This window comes from Terrapene carolina, unplaced genomic scaffold (genome assembly GCF_002925995.2).
Source record: "Terrapene carolina triunguis isolate 2854851 unplaced genomic scaffold, T_m_triunguis-2.0 Scaffold68, whole genome shotgun sequence".
NCBI classification, from domain to species: Eukaryota; Metazoa; Chordata; order Testudines; family Emydidae; genus Terrapene; species Terrapene triunguis.
The window spans coordinates 13,943,875-13,962,296 of NW_020664419.1; positions in this window are offsets into that span (position 1 = coordinate 13,943,875).

An 18,422-nucleotide genomic window follows, 5' to 3' on the forward strand; every position below is an offset into this window, starting at 1 on the left:
AGGTTGGGTGCAGGAGGAGGTGCTGGGTGTGGGCTCTGGGAGGGAGTTTGAGTGTGGGCTCTAGGGTGGGGCAGAGGGTTGGGGTGCAGGAGGGGGCCAAGGGTCAGCGTTTACCTCGGGCAGCTCCTGAAAACGACAGGCACATATCTCTGGCAGCGGCTTCTAGGTGGGGGGCCCACGGGGACTCTGTGCACCGCCATCCACAGGCACCACCCCTGCAGCTCCCATTGGCCGCAGTTCCCAGGCAATGGGAGCTGCGAAGTCGGCGCTCGGGGGAGGGGGGGACAGCACACAGAGACCTCTCCCCCCCCAGTGGCCACAGCCTGTCTTAGCCCCACTCCACTGCCAGTGGCAACGGTCGGGGGCCTCTGGGCCTTTTAAATCTCCCGAGTCCTGGGGCAATTGCCCCCTTTGCCTTCCTGCTGGGAGGCATGTCCCCCCCACCGGAAAGAGGCTTGCACCACTAGCAGGGGCTGTGCTTCACGGCGGGGGAGCTGATCACCTTATCGCTGCACCTACCCTAAGCTACTACTCCCATGTTAAAAAGTGGGTGGGCATGCCCCACCCCCGAGTACCAGCGCCCCCGGTCTCCCTGGGGTGTGGCGTGCCCAAATGTTCTTTGCACCCAGTGCCCCAATAAATCTTAATCCACCTCTGCTATTAACTAACTCACCCCTGCACAAAGCGCCAAAACAAGGCCTATAAATCACTTATTATTCTGACATTTTGTTGTTGTGTGTATTATATTTATATAACACACATAATATATACATGCATACAAACTTATATATACACATACATATATAATAAGTTACAAAGTAAAAGTTGGAAAGTCTCTTCTTTCCAGTAAGTAGCATAATATATCTAAGCTTGACAGTCTTTCATTAATCCACCCTAAATTCCAACTTTCTCCTAAATTTCAAAACATTCATACATTCTCAGAATGGTGTCCTTTGAGGAATTTATTGCTGTGGTGTCTATTCTGATTTCTAGACTGGGTGCCTGACATATACAGCTTTATAGCATCTTGCATTCTGAGAGAACACAGCGATTTTTCCATTTACCAGAAAGCTGCCTGCGTGTTTTTTCCTTCACTCACTGATACTATATTGCCAGGAATGATGTCATTCTATTCCTATCATATCTCACAATAACACTTTCCTAAAGTAAACCATAATCTCTTAAATCCACCCGACAGTGGCTGTCCAAACAGAACAGATCTCTCTTTTTTTAATAAAACCCAGGTGATAAATTAAGTGCTTCTGATAAATGAGAGCCCCACAGTTCTGCAGTCCTAATCCTCCCATGGAGAGAAATATTTGACCAGGCATAATATGTTTCTTATGAGGGAGGCACAGTATCTTTCACAAAGAAGCCAAGGCACAGAATTTACGCAACCAATTCTTTGCATGGATATAGTGCAACCAATTATGAAAAGAATAATAAACATAAGCAACCTTTTTTGTCTAGAAAAAAATAAATATTCATTTTTCAAAGTTGGGTGCCTAAATCCATATCTAGGTACCCATGTAGATGCAATTTTCAGAGGTACTGAGCATTCACAGTACTCACCTCCTAGGTGGATGTAAGGGCTTAACTTTAGGCAACTAGCTTTGAAAATATTGGCTGCTGCAAAAACAAACTCAGAAATTGTCCCAATAAAAGTATAAAAGATTTAGCATATAACTTTTGCTATCTATTTATCTGTCTATCTAGATAATTATATGGCCCTTGTCACCATAATTTTAGAGCACCTTCCAAGCATTTAAAATTAAATCTCTCTCTCTTTCTTCCTTCCTAGCTTGCAGGTTTCTGGCTTGTCTGGCTATGTGAGTGTGTTTATGGTGTGTGCAGTGAGGGAAAGCTGAGAGTTTTGCTTTGTGTTCCAAAGGAGGCAAGGCCTGTGGTCATGACCGCTCTCAGAGTGAGTTCTCTAATCTAGGGCCAGCTCCAGTGAAAATTTTATGTCCTGAACTCCCACTAGTGGACAGTTTCATTGCTCCAGAGATACTCTGATGTCCTGAGAGGCCATGTCCCTGGAGGCAGTGGCGGATTAAAGCACAGGTCCCAGGGCCCTGGCCAATTTGGGGGCCCCAGGAGTGCCGGAACCTGTGTAGAAAGGGGGGCCACCAGCACCAGAACTATAGCACTGCTCCTGCTCCTCTTTCCTCTGGGGTGCCACCCCCTGCTCCTCCTCTTTCCCCTGCGGCCCTGCCCTCTAGCCAGGCCTGAAGCCAGAGCCAGACTAAGGAAGCCCACGCTGCTGCAGGGAGCTCTGAACCCTCCACCTGCCCTGGGCAGGGGCCCAGGGTGCCTAAGAGCAGCCCCCGGCCCATGTCTCTGCCCCTCAAGGCCCAGGCTGTTTAGGGACCAGGGGGAGGGGGAGAAGGTTGAACAGGGGGCAGGGCCCCATGATGGGCGGGGCTAAGGGTTGTTGGGTTGTTTCTTGGCTCAGCAAGATTATTAATAAAGGAGGTTGAACCCTCTGAGACCATGGCTTTGTTAACAGTTAAACGACTGATAATCCCCAAATTCCATTTGGGCTACATCAAGGTTTTCCATATAATACATTTTCCTTATAATATTTATTTTTTTTAAAGGCTAAGATATTGAAAACACTTTACTATGTGTGGGTTTATGCCAGGATTGGGATATATTCCATTTTCATCAGAATAACAGATCATGACAAATAATGGTTTTGCTAGGGTTTGGGAATGTAAAATTTGAAAGTGATGTAATTATTAGTAAGGTCAGAGTGACGCCCATATACAATGATCTCAGAAATTTACTATATGAATTAAGAAGTGAGATACAACCTGATCTTACTCAGATGCTATGCCTTAAGTTAAAAAAAAACCCACTTTCCTGACTTTAAATCCCTCATAAGATATCAACATCTTTTTAAATGTCCCACTTTGCATGGTTCTAGTTAGCCACTTTCTTGAACCACCCATTATCGTACAAAACTGCTTTTGAAAATCTTAATGGTCTAGCTCAGTGGTTCTCAAACTAGGGCCGCCGGCTGCAGGAAGGGTGGCCAGCACGTCCCTCAGCCCGCGCTGCTTCCTGCAGCCCCCATTGGCTTGGAGAGGTGAACCGCAGCCAGTGGGAGCCGCGATCGGCCGAACCTGTGGACGCAGCAGGTAAACAAACTGGTCCGGCCCGCCAGGGGCTTTCCCTGAACAAGCGGTGGCCCTAGTTTGAGAACCACTGGTCTAACTGACACAGAATCCACAATACATTATTGCTGTTTCTTCAAACACCTACATCGTTTCAAGGAGCCAGGCGAGACAATTAGAATAAATATTTTACTAAAAATGTCCAAAGCTAAATAGCTTTGCACTATTCTTTCTATTTATGGCTTCCTGTTGAATATTCTGAGTGTGCTGAAGATACTCTGCAAGGCAGATCACAATGAAGCACTGTAGGTAATTTGCATTACTGATTTTAAGTCAGTCATTCTCAGCAAAGATGGGCTTTCAAACATAAAGCTTTGTTTAAAAAACTAACAAATGTATCAAAATTTGGGACCCCAGTATTGCCAACCGTGTTTTACTTAAAGCTCTCGTTCTGATACTGAGAGACTGCATGAAAATCTCACTTTTTTCCTCAGTAATTTTCTAGCTCCTGTGGTTGTGGGAAAAGCTTGAAAGCATGAAGCCACTTAACTGTAAAGGCTTAGAAACCAGAAGCAGTATAAAAAGAACACAGCCCTTTTTTTTAATCTCCTGATTTTTAAGACAGTTTCATGATTTTGGGGGGCCTGACTAATGAAAGCAATGCTTGGGATGTCTCCATTGAATCCTGGGTACATGTTCATCACAAGAGGGTAGTCTCAGACTACAGTTCACATAAACTATGCACTTATCTTGCCATGGTCCCATGTTTTTACCCTCTGAAAAGAACTTTGATTATCTTCAGCTTGTCCACATTTTTGCCTGGGAAGAAGTGTCCAGTACATTGGTAGTTAATGTACCTCACTGCAAAAGAAGACAAGTGTAAGCCATCACAGCTCCAGTTATGTTATGAAGTTGCTGTAATGGACTGTGCCTTTAAGAGCCCACACCAGGAAGTACAACTGGCTAGATCTTGGTGTAACACATGCCGCATTTCTGTAAGTAATTGACAAATTACAGCAAGGTTCGCCTCTCACAAGTTCAGAGTAAAATTTACAAGACAAGATCTGTCACCTATATACTAAATAACGGGCCTAATTTTCTGAAGTCACTCAGCACCTCTGAAAGTCAGGTCATTTTTACTGAGGTGCCTATATATGGATGCAAGTGCCTTGCTTTAGGAACCCCTGGTTTAAATATTGGCCTTAAGTTCTTTCATAGCTAACTATGAAAAAAAGTTGTGGATTACGTTGCTCGCCCTCTAGAAATGGTTGTGGATGTAAAATAATTTAAGAATGGACTCTTGACCTCTACTTTATAGTGTAAATCTGTGGTTCATTTACACTAAGTAACTAATCTCTTTATGATCTTACATTTTCCTTTGTGTAACTGTTCATCTTCTCACTGATTTTCATCAGGAGCCCAAAAGGTATGTTCCTTATTTGGTTTTGGCAGTTTGGTCATCTTCCCTAGCGGCTGAGAAAATACTAACAGACCTAGGGCTGACAGATGGTTATACTTTCCTGACAAATTATTTATTTGAATTCTCAAACATCCAGCTCTTACTTATTACTTTTTCAGTTAAATTTTAAAACTCCATTTATCAACTAGAGTGATCACACATTGACTCTACCACCAGGCATCAAAGGTAATGTACTCATTTGCTCGTGTCAAGTAAAAGAGTTAGCAACAAGTGAAGTGGTTCAGACAGAACAACCACTAAATGTAAGCTATTAGCCAAAGTTTGAACTGACCTACACACTTGTTTAAGTTCAGCTAGTTTCATCCCTGCAGTGCTAACCTAACCTGATCTGCAGATCCCCGACCTATCGTATTCCTCAACCCAACCTCTAACATCTCTTCCTGAGAGCTGGTCAAAAATTAATTTAAACAAATTCCAGAATAGTCTAAAGTTGTTTCCATTGCACAGGATTGAAGATGGGATCCATTATATGACAAAAAATTTTAAAAAAATTGTTTATCAAAAAAACGGGTTTTGATTAAATGAGAAATTTTGAAAGTGGTCCTGATTTTAAAAAATGGCCTACAAACTAGTTGTGAAAAAAATTGTAAAAAACAATTTAAGTCAACAGTTTTTCCTCAATATATTTAATTTAAAAAGACCATTTTAAAATAAAAAATATTGAAAAATGTTGGCCATCTCTTCTCCTCGCACTTCATTGTTGATTCCTCCCTATACTTTTTTAAAATGCAAGCCCAGCAGTTCCCTGCTAGGAGTGGGTGTATATAACAGGGCTGGCACCCACCTCTAGCAAGTGCCCCCTTCTGATTGGGCATGTCTGCATTCTTTGGGTCCAGAGACCCCTTTCGGTGGTTCTTAGGCAGGTTATCAGTGACTCAGCCCTCCAGCCAATTCACACTGTCTACACATTAGCCAGCACAAACCCCTTCTGGGGTATACAGTCCGCAGGGCCTATCTCAGTACCCCTCTGATGGCGTCTCTCTCTAGCCCGCCTTGGACGTTAGTCTTTAAGAGGTCCAGCCTGGTATGGGGCCGTATCCCCAGGGCTTCCTCCCTGGAGACATTATCTTTCTGTAGCCCTCCCCAGGCTCAGTCCTTACTCAGTCCCTAGCAGCCAGCCAGGAGCCTCTCGCTCTCCTGGTCCCTGCCAGCAAACTTAGCTGTCTGTAGTCCTGCTGTTCTTCCAGGCAGCCAGGCCTACAGTCCATTCTTCTCCTGCTCCATGCAGCAACTAACTACAGCTCTGTTCTGCAGCTCCTTTTATATGGCCTTCCTGGGTCCTGATTGGCTGCTTCCCTTGCAGCCACTCTAGCCTGCTTGGAAGAACCTATCCATTGCTCCTTTCCTGGGATGGAAACATGTTTTAAAACAAAAAAAACCTAACACGAGTTTGTTTAAAATTTAACACCAAAATATCAGAAAAAAATAAATATCACAAACTTGACGTGCTAATTAACCATTTGTTTTTTGCCCACTCTCTCTTCCAAAAAAACTACAATTCTGTTTCCCCCCCCAGCCATATTCTGTATAAATGACAACACTCTGTTTACGTGAATATGGACCAGCCATAAAGATTGCAACAAATCCATGGTTATTCAGGTTCAATTCAGACCTGCGTAGCGACAGAGGGGTATAAATCAGTTCCGTAGCTCCAGAAGCTACCTGGCTGCCTGAGCTCTAGGGTAAACCCCATTAACAGATTAGTGTCTTTGACACAGACAGCATGCGCACACACGGGCACGCACACACGCAGTTAAGCAATTCTCATTTGACCCTGTTGGAGAGTAGTGGTGCATATACACTCAAATGTAATAAACTCATAAGAACATAGGAACAGCCATATTGGGTCAGACCAATGGTCCATCCAGCCCAGTGTCCCATCTTCTGACAGAGGCTGGGGCCAGATGCTTCAGAGGAAGTGAACAGAACAGGGCACTTCATCGAGAGATCCACTCCGTCATCCAGTCCCTTCTTCTAGCAGTCAGAGGTTTAGGGACAGATTGTGCCCCTGACCATCTTGGCTAACTCAAAGTTCACTAAAAACAATGAGGAGTCCTTGTGGCACCTTAAAGGCTAACAAATTGAAGTGGGTTATAGCCCATGAAAGCTTATGCCCAAATAAATGTATTAGTCTCTTCTTTTTTTTTTTCCATTGTTTTTACTGATACAGACTAACACGGCTACCCCTCTGAAACCTATCCAAGTTCACTATATGCATAAACTGACTGGGTTTATGCTTACCCCCAAAACATTCAGGGAACTGAATACTCTCTTCTGAACTCAACATATTACACTTTTTTTCTCATGATAATAGTGAACACTTTCATGGCACTACCATCTTGAGTATACCTCCCAGACTGACATTTTCCATCTTTCTCGTTATTGTATGTAAAAATACAGAAATTGCTGAAAGAAGCAAATTTCAAGAGGATACACTGGCTGTTCGCTAACCTGGAGAAATTACACTCCAGAGAGCAGTTAGGACTTCAATTTGGTTCACAAACAGCAAAATCATTCACCTGACAACATGTATTTTACTAAAGTAGAAACACTAATCAGAGGACCAGATTATCAATTATTATCAATTATCAATTCAGTGATATGCATTTAAGTTGAATGCAGTGGACATGAATAAGCAAGGAGTGGTTTACAAAATAAAAAAATCCTATTTGAACTATTTCAGGAATATCCCCATTTTCTCTGATTATTATTGCTTTCTTTGCCACTTTAAATAACCAGGGACTAGAGGTGGGTGACACCAATCATTATCCAAATAATATGGAGTAGGTAAATTTCCTTTCATGTGGTATCATTATCATAGGTATACAGGAATCTCAAATAGTACTAACTTTAGGCTCCCCTTTTTGAAAATTTTGCCTTAAATCAGGGAGGAACTTAAAGGTGAAGACAAGAAGCTTGTCATAAAGAGCCAAATCCTGCTATTCTTAGTTACGCAGACATATATCCCCATTGACTTTGGCAACAAAGGTTTCAGCGATGCAGGAATCTAACTGCAGAATCAATATTTAAAACATGATGAATGGCTACAAAACTAAGAAAACACACCAATCAGTCCTGCATCTGAAGCCCTGCTCTAATGGAAGACATAACTAAGTGATGTAAACAAAGGGGGCTAAGCAAGTGACAACACACAAGACCACCCATCTGGGACAGACAGCTTGCTTCAAGGTTATCTGACTGTTTCCTTTGCCTGGGTTCACATAGTGACAATTTGGTCTATGTTCTGTTGACAGTGACCACAGATTAATTAGATCAGCAGTTTTCCAACTGTAAACATTCCCAACTCAGCAGACAAATCTTACATATAGCTTCCACTATGTTTGTCAGAGAAAACCCTATCCTGATATTTTATCTAATCCTCAACATTTCCACCATCTTTATTTGTCCTAGCAGCAAGGATATGTAGGTGAATAGGTACAGAGGCATGCACCACTATGGCTGAGAGCTTCCCGTACTATGTGGGATTTTTAAAATTGTTTAAAGCCTTTTATTTTATGTCTTCAGATTTGTAAAAAGTATCAAATGGAAATTAAAAAAAAATAGAAATACATTACACACATTCATGGAGGATAGGTCCATCGATGGCTATTAGCCAGGATGGGAAGGGATGGTGTCCCTAGCCTCTGTTTGCCAGAAGCTGGGAATGGGCAAGAGGGGATGGATCACTTGATGATTACCTGTTCCGTTCATTCCCTCTGGGGCATCTGCCATTGGCCACTGTCGGAAGACAGGATAGTGGGCTAGATGGACCTTTGGTCTGCCTCAGTATGGCCATTCTTATCTTCACTGCACAGGCAGCAAAAGGGATGCTGTGTTTTATGAAAAAATAAATGTAGTAAAATATTTAAGGATAGATAAAAAATACTAACACTTGTTATGGCATATTGGCTTTTGAAATAAAATGATCAGTGCATTAAGATAATTTCTTTTTATTGCAAACCATCAAAAAGTAAACACTTAGGGCCAAATTCTGCTACCCTTATTCACAGCAAGTAGTACCTCACTCCACTAACAGCCCTAATGATTTCAGTGGGACTACTCATGGAATAAAGTACTTCTCAACGTGAATAACACACAGCCCTAAATAATGCAAATGATTCTTCCATCTCTCTCCTTTCCATTCTTGTTCTTTTCTCCTAATTGCTAGTGCTGAATGCTGGTTAACAGTGATAATCTGAGTGCGCTCTCGCTCTCTCTCTGGCTAACATCCTCCTCTTTTGAAACTGTTGCCATGTTGTCTTTACTACTGTTCCGTAGGATCCTAGGAAAGTGCCATGGGAAAGTGAGAAAAAGCTCCACTAACTCATTTTGTGATTAAAGTGCAGCATAGAAAGAGGTTTTAGGCAAATTCTATTTCTCTTGTCCCTCTTGAGGAGCTTTGCCCTGGTTTTATGGGCTCCCAGTGTGTGGTGCTTCTGAGCAGAGAATGATGACCAATAAACAGTTTTGCTGATAACTACTTGCAGACCAGGCTACACAATTATGCCTGCTCCTTCTGAGACAGGCACACAAGGGAGGGATCTGCAATACACTTGGAGCCAAAGTAACGCCCTTCTCCTTTTGAGAATGATATCCATCTCCGACAGCAAATATAAAAGCAGTTGAAACGAGATTTCATGGGCCTCAATTCCCACAGCCTTTTCCGGGCATCAGATTTGATCACCATTATAAAACATTCTATGTAAGTAGCCTGGACACTGTAAAAAAAAATCCCAAACCTTTTAGTTCTGTATGATTTAGCAAGTAGAAAGAATCAATTTTGTGGAAGACATTTTGATGTGCACTGGAGAGCTTTCAAATCAGTTTTCCATAAGGTAAAGAAGGGACCGTATTTCTGTCTGCTGGGCTATTGTGCATTGTTTTTTTCACCCTGATCTACCTATTGTGACACAATTTTCAACATTAATACAAAGGGGGAAAGGCTGCTATTTCAATTTATTTGCAATAATAAAAGTACTATAGAGTCACAGGAAGAAGAGGGCTGTTGAGGTACAAATTAGTGTGTGAGAAATAACTATATGGAAGCAATTAAAACCATATAAAATAGTTTCTTTCTTTAATGGAAGTGAGGTCCTCTCGCAGCAGCATTTTCAAAAGGGGAAAAGAGATTAGATGTTCAAAACAGGACATTAATCTTTCTGTTGTTCTCTCCTTAGAACCAAGATCCTGAAGTTTGAGTCCATGAACTGCATATGTGTTTTTATTCTGGGACCAAAGTTGCAGGTCACTTTTTATTATTAATAATAGATGGCTACTAGGTAGTTAAGCCTATTGTTTTTGTCATATCACTGACAGACATTTACATAGAAATCCAGTTAGGTCAGCACTACCACATTAAAAAAAAATGTTTCAGTTTACAATGTGCTATAAGCCATAGAATTTTCAGAGCAGATTCCTACATGAAATAGAAGCTACATTTATTGAGAAGTGCCTGAACCAAATACTTTCAACACACTTGGGGGGAGGGGGAAGGGGGGGCAGATTGTGGGGCATATGCATTTATGGGGACAGATTGTGGCTGTCCCCCATCTGGGGACTGTCATGCAATGGTGGTGAAGAATTACAGAAATAATTGCTTTCATGTAACACTGAACAAGGAACTTATTGAAAGAAGGAAAGCGGTATTATCCCTGAAACTACTCTGTCTCTTCTAAACTGTGGAACTTTCCCCCCTAGAACCGTCCCCAGATGCAGTACCGCACTCTGCTATAGTTTTAAAGAACTATACATAGGAGCTCAATGTGCAGTGACAAAAACTGATGTTGTCTAGTATTTTTCCTCACTCAGAACAGGGTCTTCTGCTTAATTCCAATAATTAAAGAAGAAAGCCTGACACGGCCTATTTCAGCTTCTCATCCTTTAAATCAGGCCCACAAGCAGTGAAGCACCTCTAAAGTTGGCAGGGCTATTCTGCTCTCTTGACTCAAAATATCTGAGATTTGGGCTTACTTCAGTCACTGACATAAGGGTTGCCCTTTCACTAACAGAGTTATAGCATGTGGTCTTTTTGCTGCAGATTTCACTTAGCAACTGATACTTCTGTCCCTGCCACTTCATTCTCTTGTGGATTTTGGGGGCTTGAAATCATATTGTACCCCGAAAGCTTAGAACTCAGAGATAGCAAACTGGCCTACTGTCAGTGACTATGTCTTCTGGAATGCTTAAAGGAGAGAAAATGCCCTTTAACTTTTCTATGAACTATCAACTGTGCGTCTCGCAAGAAGTAGAATTCCCATACATCTAGAAAAATAATCAATGCCTTCCAAATACCTATCTATCCATTCTCCTCACACAAGTCCTAATGTCATTCTTTCAGAAAACTGATCAAGAAATGCTTCATGTACTAGAGGCTCTTTGAGTTCCATCTATCTGGTCATTTTGCAAAACTTCAGTGCATGATTCCATGGGGCACTTTAGGCCCTGTTCTTTGCTGGGCTAACAGATCGACATCTAGGTTCCCTCCTGGCATCTCGTGAGGCCCTGGAGTCCCTTACATACTCTTTTTACTATGTCATCCCTCAACGGCTGTGGGACTACAGTACAATTACCATAGGTCACCTTCAGCTTCAGAGAGTTCCCCTCTCATTACTTAGACAGGACAGGCAGGAAATGGGACTCCTGATAAGTAAATGATGATCAGGTTTTACACACTTGAATACAGGTTGCAGATGTATATCAACACTAGCGGCTATTTTCATCAGTTCTCATTTATGTGGGGAAACGGGCCAATCACTCCAAATATTATCCATGTGTGTTTCTATATTTTCCTGAATCTCTGGAGAAACTGGGTGTCAAAAACGGTCCACAGACTCTGATCCACCAGTAGTAGCTTCACTTGTGAGTAGACTGTGATAGGTTTAAATCTCACTGAATGCATGAACAAACTCTGGCAACTAAAATACCCCTTATTTAGGTCCTTACCATTTATACAATGGTATGAGTGGCCTGTGGTCAGTCAATGGCTTGAAATTATCAGTACTCTACAGATATCCTGTGACCCTGTCACACATCCGTATACCAGCCAAACTTCTTCTCTCTAGTTAGGTGTACCTCAGCGGCTCAGCATCTGAAATCCAGCTGGAACAAAATGCTACAGGCTTCTATTTGTTGCCATGTCAGTAGAGTAGAACCCCTCGAAGATCATAACTGCTGGTATTAAAAGTGATTGTATCAGCAGACTTGGAAACCATTATAAAATGCACTACTGGGAACGTGTTCAGTAGATTATTTAAAACTTCCTTCCTCTCCTGTGCTTTATCCCTGCTTGTTGTAAGCTGTTCATAAAGAGCTTGGGTTTCTGAAGACCATTTAGGTTTGAATATTTACACTTGTTCTAGAAATACACAGACTTAGAAGATGACAATAAGACTTTCCTTCAAAAATTAAATTATAGGGGCAAAATCCTAGCTCCACTGAAATTATGACAAGATATCCACTGAGGTCATTCTATCTATGTAAGGTTCTCAGGTGGTCCCTATTACTGTAGTATGTGAGCATGTCACAGTCTTTCATGTATTTATCCTCACAACACTCCTGTGAGGTAGAGAAGTGCTATTATCCTCATTTTACAGATGAGGAACTGAGGTACCAAGAGACTAAGTGGCTTACCCAAGGTCACACAAGAAATCTGTGTTGGAGTAGGGAAATAAACCCAGATCTGCTGTGTCCCAGAATAGTGCTCTAACAAATGGATGATCCTTCCTCTCAATGGAGCCAGTGTTGCAATGTTTTTTTTAATATTCATTATTAAAATCTTATGCTTAAAGTTCTGTCTAGCTGAATCTTGATTCCCAGTTTAAATTCTGAACCAAAATAAACAAATCTTTAAGCAGAAATATCCAACCTACAATGTTCAGATCTGAAGCCAGATCTGAACTTCTCCTTGGCTTGAAAGTTGGCATGTCTGGGGTTTTGGTCCAGCCCAGAATAGACATGACAGCCAGATTCAAAGCTTGGATCAAGTTCCCAGATTCAAGAGTAGATTTAGAGCCAATTTACACTATCACGTACCAATGCAGCTGCGCCGCTGTAGCGCATCTGGTGAAGACACACTATGCCAATGGGAGAGCGTCTCCTGCCAACATAGCACGGCGTGGACAGCGCTTTAAGTTGATTTAACTTACGTCATTCAGGAGGTGTCATTTTTACACCCCTGAGCAATGTAAGTTACATCGACTTACGCGGTAGTGTAAACCAGCCCTACGGTTTAACTTTGGACCCAACTCTACTTATCAGAGTATTGTAGCTCCAAAAAGCTGTGGGGTGGCGTAGAGCTCCCAAAGGGACAGGGAAAAGGAAAGATATAAAGAACCACACACCTATAAAACATTTGAGAAACAGAAAAATAAGCTGTTATGCACTCTCTTACAGTGTTAGCTATTTCCACCAGGAACCTATTAGTTCACCTCCCTCTCCTGCCCATAAATCCATCCAACAGTGTAAAACATTATAATTTCAATGCTCTCACAAAGACAACAGGAAATGTTTCTTCCTGAATTACATATGCTTTTAACCAATGGCTCCGGGCGGATGTGTTCACCCCATCTACAAACCAGTGAAAGTTTGCTCAGAGGGAAAGAAGCTGAAGGATTTTTTTCCACGGTGATTGATAACTACAAACACCTGTATTTAAACCAACAGACATCTTAAGAATCACATGAAGTAATGAAGCAGCAACAAATCTTATGTTTGCCACTGTACTCCCTGACAACTTAATTGTACTTGACTGTATGATATTTTAATCACAAGACTGGAGTAGACCCAGTCAGACCAAAAGGAGGGACACATTTATCAATGTTTGTTCACCTGTTGGATCCAAACCAAAAATGCCAGTCCCTTTTCATCCACAGATGTATCTACATGCTCAGAGATATCTTATAGACTGAGTCAATTATTTTGACAGAGTAGAAATACAAGGTGGTCCTGTTCATTGTTTCTCTAGATATTATGTTTCTCTTGTAAAACTGCAGATGAAAATTAAGAAATCATACAAACCAGGGCATGTGATTTTACAGAAGTCCAGGTAGCATTTCTGACTGTGAGCTGACAGCCATCACTCAATAAGAAGCATGTAGCTTTTTTGCTGTTAACACACATCCTGATGAGTGCTACATTGCTTATGTCAAATTAAATTTTAAGTACGGTATAAATAAGCCTTCTCTCTCCTGATTTTCTGAATAATTTCTGAGGAGTACAAAACCACAAAAAGATACTTTGAAATAAAGTACATATTTTTTAAAATATGAATGTTTGGGCCAATTTATTTCTGGGGAAAGGTGCAAGATGACAAAAATTGGAGAACTAAGGGCCAGATTTTTAAAGGTATTTAGGGCCCTAAATCCCAATCTAGCCCTACATATACTTTTTCCGACAGAATGGGTACAGAATGATCAAACTTCCTTCCTATGTGAAGGCAAACTCACCACAACCCTAGGAAAATGAGGTGCACGCTTTTTACCAGGGTCAGGGTCATTAACCATTGGAACAATTTTCTTAGGTTTGTGGTGAATCTGCCATCACTTCAGTCTTCACATCAAGATTGGATATCTTTCTAAAATATATACTCTAGTTCAAGAAGTTATCAGCTTGATGCAGGAATTGCTGGTTAAAAATCACATGGAAAGTATTTCTTCACACAACGCACAGTCAACCTGTGGAACTCGTTGCCAGAGGATGTTGTGAAGGCCAAGACTATAATAGGGTTCAAAAAAGAACTAGATAAATTCATGGAGGATAGGTCCATCAATAGCTATTAGCCAGGATAGGCAGGGATAGTGTCTGTTTGCCAGAAGCTGGGAATGGGCAACAGGATGGATCACTTGATGATTACCTGTTCTGTTCATTCCTTCTGGGGCAGCTGGCATTGGCCACTGTTGGAAGACAGGATACTCGGCTAGATGGACCTTTGGTCTGACCGAGTATGGCCATTCTTATTTTCTTATTTTCTGTGTTATACAAGAGGTCAGACTAGATACCCTTTAAATTATGCCCTAAACCCCATGAATCTGTGACTATTCTTTCCTTATTTGGCTTCCCTGCTGAGGATGTCAGCAAGTTTGCTACCTAGTACAAATTCTGGTGGTAGGATTTTTTGTTTGTTTCTTTGTTTCACTGTGTGGACACTTGCTCACAAACAGGGTCATCAAATGTCCTGATTTTATCAAGACTGTCTCAATATTAGGGGCTTTCTCTTCTATAGGACCCTATTACCCACTCTCCCAGTCCCAATTTTTCACCTTTGATATCTGATCACCCTACTCACAAAGAATTGAACGGAGACTATGAAACTCGTTTCTACATGGGCCTTTGACTAGCTAACAGGATAAGAAATAAGATAGCAAACTTTCTGATACTACTGAATTGGACTGGACTTGAATAAGTGCTTAATACGTTAAATTACAAATTAAAAATGTATTTCATTTCCTCCTTGCCAGGTTAGAATTTATTGTGCATCTATTCCCCACCTATGATTGCAATGTCACAAGTTCCAAAATCAATGACATTTTAGCCGTAGTTCAAATATCATCTCAGAAATGAAACCAGTGATTTTGTTTGAGCATTATTATTATGTTCAAATTATATTTGGTAAGTGGCTGGTTTGGTAGTATTTTGAATAAGGCCTAAGTCCTACGCTCTGGAAATGAATGTAGCTACTTCATTGGAAGTGCTGTTTTAACAACAGGTGTTAATACAATGGCCATCTAAGTACCCACAAAGACACTCTGACTGCTCTGTTGTTATGGGCTAGTGTGAAATAAACCACTCTTTGGCAGTGAAAACTTTTTTGAAATTCCTTTGTATTACAGAGCAGCTGTACAAAAGAAGCGTTGATAGCCAGGCTACCTTTTCATGCCATGCAGTCCTAGATGAGCATCTTAGATTAGGGGCAGGTTAGATTTGTTAGTCTCTAAGGTGCCACAAGTACTCCTGTTCTTTTTAAATTAGGGGGTTTCCCAGGTAGAAAACCCAGGGGGGCTAAAAAGCAGGACCAAGGGACAGTGAATGAAATTTCCATGCCATGTAGTCCTAGCAGCTTGCGCTAAGAGGCTTCCCAATGGGCTAAAGCAGGAACAATCAACATGCTCAGGGGTAGAGGAGTGAAATCCTGGTCCCATTGAAGTCAATGGGAGTTTTGCCATTGACTTCACTGGGGCCAGGATTTCAGTTAGTATGTATTAGCAGTGAGTCCAAATAAAGACAGAAGCTTAATGAGCTGCTATTCTTGGTTAAAGGGCAGTGAGTCTTTAGCTGAGAACTCTGCAAGGCAGAGTTGCTGGTTCATGACCCACTCTGTTCAAGGAATCAGAACTTGGGTACATATGCTAAATAAACAAGTTATTCTAAGACAGGGGTTCTCAAACTTCATTGCACCACAAGCCCCTTCTGACAACAAAAATTATTACATGATCCTAGGAGGGGGGAACGAAGCCTTAGCCTGCCCGATCCCTGCCTGGGGGAGCCAAAGCCCTGGTGCCCGGGCGGGGGGGACAAATCCAAAGTCCAAGGGCTTCAGCTCCAGGCAGTGGGCCTGTAATCTCAGACCCACTGCCCAGGCTGAAGCCTTCAGGCTTTGGTCCCAGACAGAGGGGCTCGGGCTTTGGCTTCAGCCCCTGGCCCCAGCAAGTCTAAGCCAGCCCTGGCGAACCCATTAAAATGGGGCCGCGACCCACTTTGGGGTCCCAACCCACAGTTTGAGAACCAAAAAAATCTAAGAAATACCCTGACTCTGTCGCTGATTTCTGCTGCAAGAAGGGAAATCCACTTGCAAAGACCAGCTACCACTCAACAAAGGAAGAACTAAAAGATGGCATCATGCTTTCTCTGAGGTGAATGGGTTCCCACTGTGCTATGGCAAGACCTTAATGGGAAGGGGAAATGTGGTATATCATGTATTTGTAATTTTAAAGCTAAATGTCCCGTTCTAACTAAGCCATAGATCCTACTTCATCAAACAGTTTTACAAGCTACAGACATCAGCTTTGTGGGTCTTAGGGGACGTTAGAGTGGATAAGGAATGCTTCATGGCAAAGGAGGGGGGATGGAAAGCACAAAGGTATAAGGGAGTGGTAGAGTCTTGTCTGGAACAAAGCAGTGGGGAGAAAGGGAGAAATAGCAGAGCTGAGAGTGCAAAATTTGTGGCAGATTATGATTGGCCCTTGGGAAAGGATGCAGCAGGATGCTCTTTATATGTCCTGCATAAGGACCAGGAAATCACAAACCCTGGTCTCAGTTAGGAAGTGCCCACAGAATCACAGAAGTGTAGAACTGGAAGGGACCTTGAGAGGTCATCGAGTCCAGTCCCCTGCACTCAAGGCAGGACTAAGTAATAAATAGACCATTCCTGAGAGCTGTTTGTCTAACCTCTTCTTAAAACCTCCAATGACAGAGATTCCACAACCTCCCTAGGCAATTTGCTCTAATGTTTAACTACCCTGACAGTCTGGAAGATTTTCCCATATGTCCAACTGAAACTTCCCTGGCTGCAATTTAAGCCCATTGCTTTTTGTCCTGTCCTCAGAGGTTGAGGACAATTTTTCACCCTCCTCCTTGTAGCAACCTTTCATGTACTTGAAAACTGTTATGTCCCCTTTCAGTCTTCTCTTCTCTGGACTAAACAAATCCAGTGTTTTCAATCTTTCCTCATAGGTCATGTTTTTTAGACCTTGAATCATTTTTGTTGCTCTTTGGACTTTCTCCAGTTTGTCCACATCTTTCCTGAAATATGGCACTCAGAACGGGACACAATACTCCAGCTGAGGCCTAATCAACAGAGTGGAGTGGAAGAATTATTTCTCGTGTCTTGCTTACAACACTCCTGCTAATACATCCCAGAATGTTTGCTTATTTTGTAACCGTGTTACACTGCTCACTCATAATTAGCTTGTGATCCACTATAACCACCAGATCCTTTTCCATAGTATTCCTTCCTAGGCAGTCATTTCCCTTTTTGTATGTGTGCAATTGATTGTTCCTTCCTTATTGGAGTACTTTGCATTTCTCCTTATTGAATTCCATCGTATTTACTTCAGACCATTTCTCCAGTTTGTCCAGATCATTTTGAAATTTAATTCTACCCTCCAAAGCACTTGCAATCCCTCCCAGCTTGGTATCGTCTGCAAACTGTACTCTCTATGCCATTATCTAAATCATTAATGAAGATAGTGAACAGAACCAGACCCAGGATCAATCCCTGTGAGACCCTACTCAATATGCACTTCCAGCTTGACTGTGAACCACTTATTACTATTCTCTGGGAATGGTTTTCCAACCAGTTATGCACCCACCTTATAGTAGCTCCATCTAGCCTGTATTTTCCTATTTTGTTTATAAGAAAGTCATGTTAGACAGTATCAAAAGCCTTACTAAAGTCAAGATATACCACATCTACTGCTTCCTCCATCCACAAAGCTTGTTACCCTTTCAAAGAAATCTGTTAGGTTGGTTTGACATGATTTGTTCTTGACAAATCCATGTTGACTATTACCAAGGCTAAGATTTTTTCATGGACATTTTTAGTAAAAATCGCAGATAGGTCATGGGCAATAATGAAAAATTCACAGAAGTCCATGACCTGTCTCTGACTTTTACTAAAAATATCCATGACAAAATGGGCAGCCTGAGCAGCTGCGGGCAGGCTCAGAGCTCCAGGGTCCCCCTCCGCTGGCAGCTCCGAGCTGCGGGGTTCCCCCCTGACTCCCACGGCAACCGGGAGCTCCGGGGGTCCCTCCTGCCACCCATGGTGGCTGGGAGCTCCGGAGGTCCCTCCTGCATCTGTGAAGGCAGAGAGTTCCGGGTTCCCTCTC